Here is a 15,780-nt window from a genome sequence, read left to right on the forward strand (position 1 = left end):
ATGTCAATAAAACTAGCACACTGAAGAAGCACTTAACTGCTGTGCTAACTTGGCTATCCCTGATCAGTATAGTGATACTGCAGTGATAGTCCAGTTTTAATCTTTCCAGAAAAAGCTGGCTCAGAACATGACCCTGGGATTAATTTGAACTGTTTAAAAATCTTTCCTCTTCCTTAAATGTAGAATTCCAGTTTACTCTGATGGTCATTGACATCCTAAATAAATGTTGTTTTCTGTTAAATATGAAAAACGCTGTGTGACACGGTGAATGGTGTGGTGCAGTAGAAAGTGAATGTCCAGACTGAATGTCCAGACTGAATTCTCCCAAAAACAAAAAGGTTTTAATAATTAACAAACAAAAAGATCATAAAATAAATCCAATTGGAAAAATAAGTAATAATAATAATAATAAATAATAAGCCCCAGTACCAGCGATGGTAATGGGGCAAAACTCAGCAGCATCCAGCTAAAACAAAAGCAAAAAACACACTCCAATAACCACAGTCATCCGTGCACGAAAATGTGCTCTTCTTTTCCAGGGTTTGTGGTGCGTGCGCTGTGCTGTGAAGTGCTGTGCGATGAGGGGCGTGCTCTGGGGTATGTGCTGGCTCGCTGGCTACAGCCTCCCGTCCTCCTGCTCCTCTGTTGACACACAAACACAAAACACGTAATCACACAAAAACAAACATCGGCTCCGGCCGATCGCTTTTTAACTCAGCGCAAGGGGAGGTTTTGACGTAGCTGCTTCCCCTTTGTACCCAGCAAACTCCTCCCTGCAGTCAACGCGTCGCCTGGTTTCTCCAATAGAGGGCTGCCCCGCAGCTGACTGCACTGGAATCGTCCGGAGTACTTGCAGCTACGCGCCCCTCCTAATATGGTCACCTTCCGGTTTCCACCTACCACCGAGGTGGTAGATCTAGGAGGCAGCGTACCTTCCCCCTTACACAGCGCCCTTTCTAATCGGGAGGGAGATTTACAGCATCGATCCTTTCTCTCTCTATCACACGCTGGTATTTCTTTTAACCTTTATTCTTTAAAAAAAAAAAACATTATGCTTCTGATGTAATGGAGTGATTTAAGCAGGGGGCAGTCGTAAGGAATTGGTGTAATAGAGGCTGACAAGAGTTGTATCAGCTCTAAGTGTAGCTGTTGCTGAGTGTGAGGCATGAGCAGTTGGAAGTGTCAAGGTTATAATTCATGGGGATGCTATGAAATGAAGGATTCAAACAATGTGCATGGTGATCCTTTGCTTTCTTATCGATCAGATCTGGAAATGTTACGTCCGAGTAGGCTCTTCTGGAGAAGCCCAAGGCAGTAAGTGTAAGAGGTTGTCGTATGTTTCTTTTGTTCATTTACTGATGGGGTTGTTGAATGCAAGTCAAGTTGAATGGTTATTTCAGCAATACAGTCAGTATCTGTTTTGTCTGCCTCTCATTAATTCATCACTTGCATTTAGCCATCAGTCAGCACTGTAACAGATTGGTTTTCTTATAAAATACTGCATATAACCCGTTGCACACATTTTCTGAGTGTATCTGTTTGTTACACCAGCACTGTATTGTGTGTTAACTCTCATTTATCCGTCCCAAGGCATGTGCCTGGGTTAAAAACGCACGTCAGTAACTACTCAACTGTGGAAGTAGCTTACTGATAGTTTTATTTCTTGCTTTATTGTGTAGGTTTTACCAGTTGAAAAAAACATTTTAAAGATTTCTTTTTTTTGTATTTGTTAACTGAACAAGTTTTAAGTTGCAGTACTGTATCATTGCTGATATTGCATTTGAATAAGTAAAAGCAAGTGCTAACCAACAGTACAGTTCATATCATAAGGGTGCTCACGCTATTGTAAGTGTGATAAAGTGTGTATTTTTTTTCACGTTGTTGCAAGCTGTAGGTTTGCTGTTTTTGTTTTGATGCATTTTTCACTGCTTGAAATACCATTTAAATACAGCACAGGTCAGAATTGTACTGCAAATGTTTTCCAGTACTGTGACTTAACTTGCAGTATAAACCATATTCTTGTAATTGTAAATTTGGTGTTTACATGCTTTTTAGTGATTATTTCTGGTATTATATTTATTTATTAATTTTTCTGGTTCACCGTCATAATCTAGTGGATATCTAGTCACTTCTGATATTCAGGCCTAATCATCTTAAATTAAGAAGATAAGGTACAAGCACAGTGTAAAATACCTGCTGCCACAGAGGTACAGAAGTAAGTTCTGGAGGCCCTTAAAGACACAAATATGAATAACAGTGTGGCAAAGTGGTTTGCAGTGCGCAGGTGCAGGAGTGATGCGGTGATCAATGAAAGACAGACAACGATAATCCAAAGTGCAACAGTGTTTATTTATAATCCTGGTCTGATGACCACAAATAACAATCCCAGGCAATACGCAGCAATGTGTACTGCACTGTTCTAAATAATGGGTTGCAGTCCCAAATAATAACACAGTCAATTTACACACAGAAATACACACACGATCACAAGTCTCGAGCGAGTGGTTTCAGTGCAAGTGATGAAATACAATTTAATACGTGAACAATGGTGCAGTGTTGTCCAGGTTTGTGCAGGCCTTAAGCTCCTGGATCGTGTTTAGCCGTCTAATAATCACAAATCTAGCACAGTATTAGCAACGACAAAACAAACAAACACTCCTTTCACGCTCCTTTCTGGTTCGTCCGTAACCATAACAAAGGAACAGATCACCTCGCTACGTCCCCTTATATACCATCAATCACGCCCCCTTGGTTATCGATTGCAACCACTCCTCCAATCCGCGGCTGCCACATCGCTTCCCTTCCGGGTGGATGACTTGGTGTACCGTAGCTCCACCGCTTTCTAGATGGCCAACTTCCACCTAACCCTGGGAATGAATTGTCTGGCCATCCAGTCCAGGGCACTCTGTTCCCTTTACACAGCACCCTCACAGGTCAGGAGGGAGATTTATCACCAAGAATCATTCTGTCTCTATCACAAACAGTTAATTACTAGTCTCTATAAGTGTGTTAGACCAAAGATTTCTGTTTGCGTGTATAAAGGTCCTAATCCGGCTTTGGTATTGAATGTGCAGGTACAGCTCCCCTACAGTGGGACCTCACTATACATAGGATGTAACTTTGTCAATCCAAATTATCCAAACATTCCATATCTATTTCACAGTAACCACGTCCCTATTTCTCCATTAACAAAATGTTTTTTATTTTTTTTTTTTTTTCTGTTTTTAGATACTGCCTGGTAATGCATGCATATGTACAGTTTTTATCTATAAAGGTGGAATTAGGAATTAATATATTAGGAGTTCAATGCATGATATTCTCTAACATCCCTTTATGGCATCATTAGGGAGTATTGGCAAATCATAAACACTAATAATATTTGTTTGACAACTAAAGCTTTAGCTGTCCTTGTGCGTGTAACATATAAAGTGAAAATGCATTTGTTTGCTTATGATCCTTGCTTTAAATCCAAAATGTTTAAGCAGAAGTATCTGGAGGAGTTGCACGTGACATAGGTAGGAGGTAGAATGAATCTGAGGTAGCTCTTAGCCAAACTTTAACCCAGTTTGGGTAAAATGGCTGCGTTTACACAGCATAAAAAGGCTGTCCCAGGATATAAACCATCCTAAAAATCAAAATCTTGAAGTATGTGACAGAAGGTTCATGACTGTGGATTACATAAAGTACTGTCAGGCTTTGCTTAAAGTTTAATACAGAGAATCTGTGCCCAGTGGGACTGATCTTTCCTCTCTGACTGCAAACCAATGGTAGAATCCTAATCCATATTATAAATACAGCACAGTCTTGATCAGTCCTAACTGCATCTCTCAGCAACTTTTCAATGAAATTAGCAGTGGCCTCTTAGCGTCCAGATGGGCAGACAGGACACAAATTTAAAGAAAAAGCTTATACTATTTTAGTTTGCTCCACATGGTTGCATTATTTATTACTGTCACTGTTGGTGATACGCTTGTGTATTTGACCTTGAGCATATCGCGTTTTTACCTTTTCAAACAACTTTTTTTTTTCCACTGGGCTCAGATAAAAAAAAAAAACACTGACACATACAGTACAGTATTAACTAAACAGGCAATGGGCATGGTAATGTTTCAAGTACTCTTCTAGCAATCTTGATGAGTTCTAATACTGTATTTAGAAGTGGAATTTAAATTCCAATGTCAGCTGATGTTGCGCGAGGCATTTTGTCAGACTTTTTTTTTTCTTCTTCTACACTGTTTTTGTAAATCTTTTTATGTTATGGTGAATGATTAAAGCACTGCTTTTTTGAGAATGTTGCAAGTCTAATTTAGCAATTTTTTTTATTGAATTATTGTTGTTGAATTTCTCGGTTGCTAATATTTTAATACACAATGTCAACTTGCACCATATGTTAATATTGAAAAAAAAAATTATTGGTAGAGGGCAGCTCTCAACACAATAATGGCAGAACTACATTCCAAATACACTTATACTGTAAAGAATAAAAGTAAACTTTATTAATTCATTTTGTTTCAACTGGTAATCCTTGTGAACCTCTTCAATTTTGAGAGAAGGAACAAAGTACTGTAACAATAGCAGTTCATAGCATAGCATTGTAATTTATTTGGCAAATACAACTTGCAATACTTGGCATATATTTGTGCGTCTTTGTTTTATAAATTAAAAAAACTTAACTTCTGCATAAAGCATGCTGACTAAGAGCTAGAAAAGCAACAAGCAGCATTCCTAATGGACTTCATGTGCATGGTGCCAGATCATTGTGCAGGCTAGAGACGAGCTTTAATGAATATTGAATATTTATACAGGTTTGTTAATGAAATAGGAGTGATCTCATTCTTAACTTAAGCAACACATTTGTATGAGTTGACTTAAATGCTTGCAAGTGACTTGCTTGTGAAGCCCTTAATGCTTAGCGACCATTACATCATTCAAGTGAAAACGGGTGTGTCTTGTCATGTGTTGAAAGTTTATGTAATTTGGGCCACTGTAGCACGTCTGTTGCTTGCCGTAATACATCTGCAGACTCGATCCGTCAAGGCTTGCCAACGGAGTTCTCTTTTTTCTGAAAGTCATGCCATTCCAGGAACACCCAGGAGACAGACCCAGTAGACTCGTTGGTTAATGCAACCACTGTGTTGAAATGTATTGACAGTGACATAGTTTGTGTTTGTTTTGATTTCATATTATTGAATTGTAAAGCATTGATATTGGGTTGCAGCAAATTATCTAAATATTGGCAAGATGGTGGATGGCAGAGGATATGTATCCCAGACTACGCTCTGCAACCAGAAAATAAAGGTTTTGAGTCTGCAAGGAATAACCCACAAGCTCAGTTTAATGCAGAATGTAAAATTCTGTGATAAAGTGCTGTAGAGATTTCTCATGTTTTAGTGCCCCAATGTCATAGGGTAGATCCTAATTTAATCTGGAATACATTAATTAATACCAGTTTCTAAAATGCATCCAGGTTACATCACAGTAGTAGTTGCATAAACGTGGGAGTTATAAATTAGCAATTAAGGTTTATGCAACTTTATCTGTTTTTGTTTTTTTTCAATTTAGAAAAAAAAAATGGTGCTGATGCAGCACCAGAGTATCTGCTTAGTCATTTTAAAGCTGCAGCGTCTCACAATCCCGCAAAACTTAAATATAATTCCTTGGTGTCCTGTTTTAAAAATGTTTCCATATTTTAGTCTTCTGTGCCCTCTACTGTATCAGTGCCTTATTGATTTTCAAGTTTGGTTTAGATTTCCCAAAGGTAAAGCTTCCTCGCCTATTGGAACCTGAATGCCATTCATTCTGTGAACAACATGAACATGCTCCTCCTAGTGCTTGAATCAGTGGGACGTCATTCATTACATTTATCAAGCTTTGTTATAGCTCAGAAAACAAAACCAGGATTTTAAAAGGGGGGTTGTATTTATTATTCCAAATTTAGCAGCCTTCTTAAATATACAAAGGCTGTTTTTTAAACCTCATGGCACACTATGCATTTTAATGCTTCTTTTGCAGACTAGATTCATGATTTGAATGTCATCCTTTTGTGTTGTACTGCAATTAAATATGTCCTTATTTTTTTTCTTTGTATGAACAAAATTTATGTTCAATATCACTGGTTCAAACAGACTAGAAAATTGGATTGTACTTTAGAGTACTGTAATCTGTCACAAGTGTTATTTAATCTGTAGTATTTTGTATTTAATTACTATCAGTGACACTGTTATCTGCTCTGTTATTGAATCACATTTTGTCATACTTGTACTTGCTAGAACCAAAGTCGTAGTATTTTTATCTTGCTCTTAATTGTATTATTACTTGTACTGTGATTCTTGAAATGTATTTTTGTTTACGACTGTAAGTCGCCCTGGATAAGGGCGCCTGCTAAGAAATAAATAAATAAATAATAATAATAATTAGATTTGCTGCTGTACTGCCAAAACACAAGCAGGATTGGTTGCAATGACTGTGTGCGTCTGTGTTCAAGTACAATAAGTAAAGGTGCTACCATAAAGACATGCTTTGATCGTGTTGTCTCTAAAGGATTTCACTTGTTAAAATGTAATTATTCCTGATTTCCCACCCCCCCCCCTCCAATCATTGTACTGGCAAGTGGACATAATTAGATTAGCAGCCAGTTGAGAAGCAGTGTCAGTGTCTGAGGCCCAGCGAGCATGTGCAGAATACTGCAGGTGCCTGTCTTCCACATGGAGCTGACGTCACAGCTTGACAAGCTGATAGCCTTACACAGTAATCTTCAGCACTGCATAGGAGAGCAGTGAGGCAGCCTGAGGTACCCTCTTTGCTTGGAGAAGCAGTGAGTCGGTGAAATTGTAGACGCACAGGCAGAAGGTGGCAGTGAGAGCTGCTTTGTTTGCATCAATACCTAAAGGTCAGCGTCTAGCGGCGGCTGCAGAGAGAGGAGCAGTCCATGGTAATTAATTTAAGGCCTTTTATCTTTCTTAAAATGCAATCATGGGCTAAATTAATGCTGTTTATTGTGTCATCTGCTTAATTTGATTTAGCTTTGTGTGAATCTCTGTAAATTGTATTTCAGTACAGCAGCAAACGCTGTAAGGCTGATGAGCCGATTATATGAATTGATTCGGTGGAATGCATGTTTATAACCAGATAGCTCTTTACTGTTCAAGTGGTGGCAGTAAGTTGTAGTTTATTTTATTTATTTTATTTTAGGATGTACAGTATTTGGTTAGAGCAAGAGAACTTAAGTACAGCTGAAGAGCAGTAACCTGTAAACCATACCAGGATTTTAGGTTATGTTACATTCTGATTATATTTCTCTTTACATTATAGTACTGCATGCACTGTACTCAGATCTGACATTAATTTGATATTGTGTTTGTCTGTGCATGTTTATAATTCTTTAGAAAATACACTGGAGACTCATGTTGAACTCCTTCAGCAAGGGCTATTGTTATTCAGTGTTTACCATGTTTGGGTGGGTGTTTATTCTTGAATTTCCTTTTTGAAAGGGTTTTTTTTATCTTTATTTTTATTTGGGTAAATTGATATATCCTTGTCAAGACAACTGTGCATTGTTCCCAGAGATGGTATTCGGCCCAAGGCCTTGTTTACTGTAGGTACTGTATAGTACAGTAAAGTATTGACATTTACAAAATGCTATTAAAATGATGGAATGTTCTGATAATGTGAAACTATTTCACAGATAATATGGTGGTTTTCTTTCTCTGTTTATTCCTTCAGTATTTATTCAATTTTGTGTAAGCTTATTTGTGCTTTGTTCATGCTTGAGTTATTGTAGTGCTGCATGTAAAAAGATTTAGCCTAGACGTGCCTGGGGCTTTTTGTTTTTTATTTATTAGTTTTCTTTTCATTTATTATTATTATTATTATTATTATTATTATTATTATTATTATTATTATTATTATTATTAATTTCTAAAAAGTACTACTACTAATAATAAAATCCAACTGGACAGATGTAAAATCTACCTGTATAAAAAAGTTATAATAAATGATATAACCAGTTAGTGTTTTGTATGTTGCTACACTATTTTTTTTCTGCTCAGATTGTATGTTATAGTACACCAACTGTTTATTACTGTTTTGTGCCTTGGCTCTGGCTAAATGACCATCAGCTACCATAGTAAATTACAGTCTGCATACTGTACTGCGAATTTATATTGCCTGCTCTTTTACTGTAAGTCCTGCTGCACTTTTTTGAGGAGATGTCTGTTACTGTTTGATTTAATCTCTGTAAAGCAACTTGATATTGTTTAGTGCTGTCTCTGAGTCTATGATGCAGGGGTGGTTGTTGTTGTTGTTGTTGTTGTTGTTGTTGTTGTTGTTGTTATTTATTATTATTATTATTATTATTATTATTATTATTATTATTATTTATTTCTTAGCAGATGTACTTATCCAGGGTGACTTACAATTGTTAAAAGATATCACATTATTTTTACATACAATTACCCATTTATACAGTTGGTTTTTTACTGGAGCAATCTAGGTAAAGTACCTTGCTCAAGGGTACAGCAGCAGCAGTGTCCCCCACCTGGGATTGAACCCACAAGTCCAGAGCCCTCACCACTACTCCACACTGCTGCAGTAATGCTACAGTACAATCCCCTTTTTAAAAGCACTACACACCTTTAAGCCCGTCCTCTGCACCATTGACTAAAAAGGAAAAGAAAACCCTCCCCTTATGAAAGTTGCAGGAAATAGTGCAAGTATAATCAAAATGTAATTATTTAAACACAGTAAACGCTACAGTAAGGCATTTCATTTGGTGTGTTTATACGCATTATAAATTAGTAATTATAATGTATAGTACAACACATGCTCTTTCAATAGTGTTTGTGCACCCCTCCCTCCTCCTTCCCCTCCTCTTGCAGGAAGTGTTCCCAAGCTTTGACCCACAGGATTAAACACTGCCTAGCAGTGCTTGCTAGGCAGTATTCTGCAATTGCCAAGTATTTTTTACTGATCATTCAATTAACCCAATCATACCAATAATAAATGCAACACTGTAAAACTGTCTCCACCTTCTGAAAAGTAAAGTAGATTTTGGTTACTAAAAGTGTATAACCACTGACTTGTATAGACAGAAATATATGTTATTATTATTATTATTATTATTATTATTATTATTATTATTATTATTTATTTCTTAGCAGACACCCTTATCCAGGGCGACTTACAATCGTAAGCAAATACATTTCAAGTGTTACAATACAAGTAATACAATAAGAGCAAGAAATACAATAACTTAGGTGTTGTCACAACAGTAGTTACTGTATTTTTCCCAAGTGCACAATAAGTTAACAAAAATCCTCTCGCCCATTTACTGTACGGTAGATCCTTTCCCTTTGTACATTATTCCTGTTATTACCAAGAAACGTGTTCGTCATAAAATTGGTTTACATGTTTTGTTGCGTGCAGAACGACGGATCTTTATTAAAGTTATAATGAAAAAAATAAATATGCTGGACACACCTTTATTACCATCACTATTTGTAAATGTATTAATATTAATAAAGACTAGTCACTTGTTAATGTTACACTCGATTTCTTGTTCTACATTCTGCTTTTACATGAGAAAGTAAGGACTTGGATGATTTAAAAGCACATTTAGTTTAAAAGCAAAACCCTGTAAATGAAACAGATTTTACTATTGTTATTACAGTATACTTTTTATAGCATGGTCTGGTCGCTAGTAATGCCTTATAAAAGTGCTTTTAATCTACAATCCTCAATCTGCTTACATGTATTGATAGGCTCCATGTTCACCGGGACAGTTAAAGACATTTTAGATTTTACAGACTCCCCTCACCCCAATGTGTTTATAAAAATACAGGGTAGTTACCTCAATTTATAGTGATGATGAGAGTCTGTAAAAACTGAACTGACTCAGTCTGAGTGAACATGGAGCCACCTGGTCACCCTATTATTGAAAAGCAGTTACATTTGTTTAAATGTTCTTTTACGTTACTGTAATAAGTACCATGTTGCTAGTTAGGGTGGCTTACAAAATAGATAAACTGGCCAAAGGAAAATGAACACTGTAAGTTCAGTCTCCCGTATGTAGACCAAGACAGCAAACAGACCACAGGCCAGGACAGTGTGGTCGAAACGGGCAAAGCAAAACACACCGACCGTCTGATACTAAGAGTTTAAGTAAGGTTTAAAAAGAAACTGTTGAAATGTAGTTAAACTTTCCGATTTCTTTATTTATTTTTGTATTTATTGTAATGATAAATTAAAGTCAGGATGTATCTGGCACATGTTAGTATTAAGGTAGTAGCCGATGAACAGCCAGCTGCTGTCAGATCTAATGTGTGTGATTGTGCTCCAACAATAGACAAATTCTCACCCAGGAAGACTTTTGTTAAATATTTTGTCCACGATTTCTGCATCTTTTGCTTGGAGGATCTGAGATCTCTATTATTAATCATTCAAAATATTAATTTTTTTTGGTCTGTTTTTTCCCCGTGAAAAAATAAAAATAAAACAGGAATAATCCTATTGGTGGATGCTTGACAGGGCAGAGGGAGGGGGATGTGTCTGTGTGATTCTTACTCCTGATTCTGATTCGATGTGTTATTGTGTCAGTCGTGGAAGAGAACCCGCCTTCTCTCCCGCAAAACGGAATGAAAAAGCCTCCCATTTGGCAGCACTGCCCATAACTCCTCCACCAACACTGCGGCACATAACATCAATCTCTTAAAACTACAGCAGCTCAATTATCAGTAATACAACTAGAACACAAACTGTGTTTAAATAATTACATTTTGATTATACTTGCACTATTTCCTGCAACTTTCATAAGGGGAGGGTTTTCTTTTCCTTTTTAGTCAGTGGTGCAGAGGACGGGCTTAAAGGTGTGTAGTGCTTTTAAAAGCAAAAAAGGGGGGAGTTGTGTCCGAGTATAATAAAGTAACATAAAAAAGAAAAACAAAATCTCCAGCATTAGAACGTTCTTTAATTTTACGTTTTAATGCTCCTAACTTCGAACCTTAACTATATACACTGTAGTTTAATCACTAAGCCAGACAGTTTTTCAGACAAACAAGTTTTTCAATATACGTTTTCTGGTACCATTTGAAAGAAATACATTGAATGAAAAGAAAAATCAACTAACTTGCGACTAAGATGATATGATAAACGTGTAGGACTGCCATGAAAGAAAAGCACAGGTTTGAGGAAATGTTCTTCATTCTGAGATATTGTCAAATATTGGGTATACCTTCCAATCGGTACCCTCCGCCATTTTTCAAGATTTCTTTCTCGCAGAACATTTGTTGATACTGCACTCGAGATTAATCTATCAATTATTTTTTAATCTATCAAAGCCCAGAGGTGTGATTAATCGTTAATCGATTAAAACCTGTAACTGTTTGAAATTATTCTGTTGTTGCATTGTTATTATATTTGATTGAGCATGGATTATTTAGGTCTCACTTTGTATTAGTGCTTGCACTAATGAGATATACCTAAACTGGCCTTGCGGACACAAAGTGAAGCTAAACTAAAACTAAGCAGTAACCACAGTAGGAACTTTCACAGGCTGTGAGCCACATTGTCACAGAGGTGGTCATGGGCATGGTCATGTTGGCAAAAAAGGGCCTGGGAATGGAGTTTTAGAGGCAATGTTAAAGATTTTACCCTGAGCCCCAAAGTCCCCAGCTACCAGGTTCTCTAGCAGGGACTGAGATGGCACGGTATTTTAAAGCAAAGGCTTCCACTAGTGTTACTTTTATGTTAAGGATATTAGTCTATAAATAAATAGGGTTTGGCAAATGGAAATTCATTTCACAGAAGCATTAAAAGACATTTTCATTAGATGAAAATGACACATCTGTATTGGAAAGAGAAGGTTGTATTCTATTGCTAATAGGTCTCTCAGTTATCCATTAACTCCATCAACACAGCAGACCTGTGTCAAGGTCTAGGAAAGATAACTGCTTCAAACTGAATATTATATTTTTATACGGCACATATGTTATTATTAAAACTAAATAAATAATAGGCCAATCCAAATGCAAGCTGTTTTATGACTCGTGTTATATTTTATATAACTCAATGAACACATCCCACTATTCATGTGGAATTCAATACATTAATTAGTAGCTATTTTTAACCACACTCACTTTTTCAATTATCATATACTTATTTTGAATCAATGCTTTTTACTCTACTTGCGTTTCAATATACAGGGAATTTGCACCCTTAAACCACTCACTCAGTCCAGGCCAAAAACTTGTTACATGCCAGATGTAAGCAGATTCCAACAAATTCAAGCAAACCACTTAAATATAATTGAAAGTCTTTATCGATTTTGATAACTGAATCAGGTTACATGTGGTTTACATTTTAGAATCTAAACCACCAACTTTTGGTTTACCATGTGCTTGTAATGAAGGCTTCTTGTACTGAATAAACTTGGAGGAACAGCAAACAAGTCTAGTTTTGAACCCTGTAAAGTCCAACTATTCTTCTGGTTTATATACCGTATGCAGCAATGCGTTTTTACGGCAGGCTTCCAAGTGCAACTTTTGTTACAATGTGCTAATATTGTGGTACTGGTGGTTATTACAGGGTTAATGGAAATCTTGAGTACAAAACTTAGCATACACTTTTGTTTGAAATTGAAGGGAAATGCTAATAATATTTCAAATAATGTTAGAATGGGAGATACAATTGCAAGCTGAGTTTTTTTTATCGTTTACACAGCTGGCGACTCCACCTCCATTGTAGTTGCATGTGTGGTTTGGAGCAGATCCCTTTGTCACACATGTTATTTCTGATTTTCTGAGCAAATAGGATTTAACCTGCTTAATGAGCTGTGTGCTAGACAGGGATCCAGTCTCCCCTGGATTATTCATTTTCAGCCTGAGAAGGATGAACCCCACAGACAATCCAAAGGCACCTCTGCGAACCATAATGCTATTTATTAACTAAGCAGATACTAAGCAAAATTCTTGAAACCACAGTATATTCTGCTGACCCACGGCTACACGTTTTATACTAATTTTAGTAAATGTAACAAATGTTACATTTCCGTCCTATTACCCTAATGAAACATGTTTAGGGACCTGATAACTCAGTCACACAAGCCCCAAGATCCAGAGCAGCATAGTTATACACATACTGTTTAACCACTCTGGGGTGACCCCTAAACCAAAAAAATTATTAGCAATGCACAAACAAGGAAACAAAAAAACACTCAGAGGTTTATAACTAAATCAGAATTTTCATTATGTTATTCGGGATAAATGCGCCACGCTAGATTTTGCCACAGCGTGCAACAACTCTGATTACAATGCACACGAGTAACTGCAGACACACGTTTGGCAATCATTTTAAATGAAAGTATATAAAAAATTCCAGTTCCAAATACATATGTACATCCGTAGCACACTATCATCAATCCTTGTACAAAACAAGACAACAATTATGATTTTTACACAACTTTATCCCTTTTTATACAAGCTTAAAACCACGGTGTCCTACCACTTCCGGGGAGAGAGTGTGCTTCAAATCAGCACTTCCCAAAATAGCAGCACGCATTTTTCTGTCTACCCAGAATGTACGATTTAGAATGTGTGTGTATAAGTGTAGACATAATATACAGTACCTGTGCCTCAGAAAAATCCATCTGTGAAACAGGGTAATAAGCCAGACATCATGGCTGATTATGGTGTTATTCTGAGTTGTTAATTGGAGCACAGGGGATTTGCTCAATTGCATTACCTGTCCTCAAATTAAAGACACCAATACTATCGGTTTCAAAATTGTATTTATTTATAAATGATGTTGGTTATCTTTACTAACTTTATAGTACTGCAACAAAACTAACAATAAATAACTAATATATCCTTGTTTTTTTTTCTTTGTATGAACTAAATGAATCTATGTTCAATATCACTGGTGCAAACAGACTAGAAAATTAGATTAATAGCCCTTTCTAAATGTATAAGACAATTCATAATTAGAAACATCAAAATGGCAAATTTGTGTTCATGTCTATTGTGATTTGTTTCTAGGTGTGTCCCACCAAAGAGCCCCAGGAACTGAATGATAAAGGAGACTGCAAGCACCTGCTCTCAACCTGCTAAAACCCAACACTCCCTCAGGTGAATACACTATTGGCTGATCAATATCTATTTCTTATACTGGTTGCACATGCAGTTTCCATTGGCTGCCCTGATTTGAGGTTAGGAATTACTTAAAAAGAACACAAACATGGAGCTCCCAAAGATGTTTGATCTTTATTTGTTAAAGTTGTTACTGCTTGTTGTTTGGCCTACCACTGTCTTTTTTATTATTATTGGTTACAGGGTTTATTACTTTTCAAGATTAATGGATTTCTGTACGTCCACACACAAATAAAATACATAAAATTAAAGATGAAACTAATCTAACATACGGTATTTATAACTTTATGTAATATGTTAATTTTAAAAACAAACTCTTGAAACTTTGCAGAATAGTAGAGGCATATGGGAAATAATGGCCACAGCTGAATGAAGCTCATTGGTCACATGGATAGCGCACAATGCTTAACCCTTTGCGGCCCATTTATTCAGCGCCTGTCAGGCGCATCAGGTCCAATTTATTTTCATACAAGCTGTTTATTTTACTTGTGCTGTTTTAAAAGTAATTGTATCCACAGTAAAACAGGTTTAAAATGCACTGCATATCAACAGGACACTCAGTACTGCATCTCCAGCCCTGCCCAACTCCTTGTTCACTGTATTTATTATATATCTCTTCATAGTAGTGCATTCTGATAAATCATCTCCTGATCACTCATTGTATCACCAAACTCCTCAATGATGCTATCCAAGTCATTATTTTTATTACTATATCATCTCAAAAAGCTTGGCAAAAGTCTGCGATATTCTTTGAGCGCTAGATGTGGAAGCAGCTGTCTTGTTTGTTTATGTCCGTGTTATGTCTGTGGTGAAGGGACTATCCGTATTGCTCAGATCCGCCTCCTTTTTTTATTTCGGCTTCTATCGGCCTCACTCGGCCATTAAAAGCTTTTTTCTGCTTTTTCCAGAGAAACAACAACCTGTGCTTGACGTCTTTTTGATCTCTGAGATTTTGCTGTTTTAGATTGTGAAATAAAATATTATATTAGTTTTAATTATATTTACTCTGAATGCATGGGACATCAAAACAGGATCTACAATAAGAACCTTTTTAGTTTCTAAGGAAAATGCTGTCACTATAGTTATAAGCAGATAACGTTAAAATGTAATGTTGCAATTAATGTTAGTTTGAAATATGACTTCTAATGTCTTTTTCAAAAAACATGGCAAAGATTATTTCCGATGATTGATATTTCCTGTTATCCAACAATAGGCACTTTCCAAGGGGAAGCTGTTTTGCTCTAGCAAATTGTTAGAGCAATGAGGGTTTAAAAAAATAAACAGGTAATTGTATTAACAAGCCTATATGTTTTCCTCTGGTATCCATTGTGGTGTGGTGTAGTACAGATTTAGCAATTGATACAACGTTCAATATGTAATATGCCCCTGACTGTCACCATCTTTACTGTAATAATCTTTCAAGGGGAACATATCCATGTTCAGTGTCTGAATGTTTGTCTGTAAATAGATTTTCTTTGCAATCTCATTTTTAATTGCAGTCAAGTAATGCTTCTCTCTTTGGAGCATGTGATCACATTCTGCTTCAAATTGTCAGAGAAGGTTGCTGAAAACTAGCCTGGTTTTGAAGTGTATATTGAATAGTGTTAACTTGGCTAGAAAGCTGAAGATTTGATTTCAAAAG

At 36.5% G+C, this 15,780-nt stretch overlaps 1 protein-coding gene across 3 annotated transcripts in view; it reads left to right on the forward strand.

Annotated features, from left to right (window-relative positions):
• Positions 1-15,780, forward strand: part of LOC117394248 (protein FAM110B-like) — a 64,707-nt gene that overhangs the window by 28,082 nt on the left and 20,845 nt on the right. For 2 of the 3 annotated variants that reach the window (XM_059017043.1, XM_033992353.3), the window contains one exon: positions 14,028-14,117. The gene's annotated coding sequence lies outside the window, so the exon portion shown is untranslated. Of the gene's footprint in view, positions 1-6,757; positions 6,932-14,027; positions 14,118-15,780 lie in introns of those variants that run through there. The other variant, XM_033992352.3, reaches the window with a different exon arrangement.

The sequence above is a fragment of the Acipenser ruthenus genome, chromosome 3 (assembly GCF_902713425.1).
Source record: "Acipenser ruthenus chromosome 3, fAciRut3.2 maternal haplotype, whole genome shotgun sequence".
NCBI lineage: Eukaryota > Metazoa > Chordata > Actinopteri > Acipenseriformes > Acipenseridae > Acipenser > Acipenser ruthenus.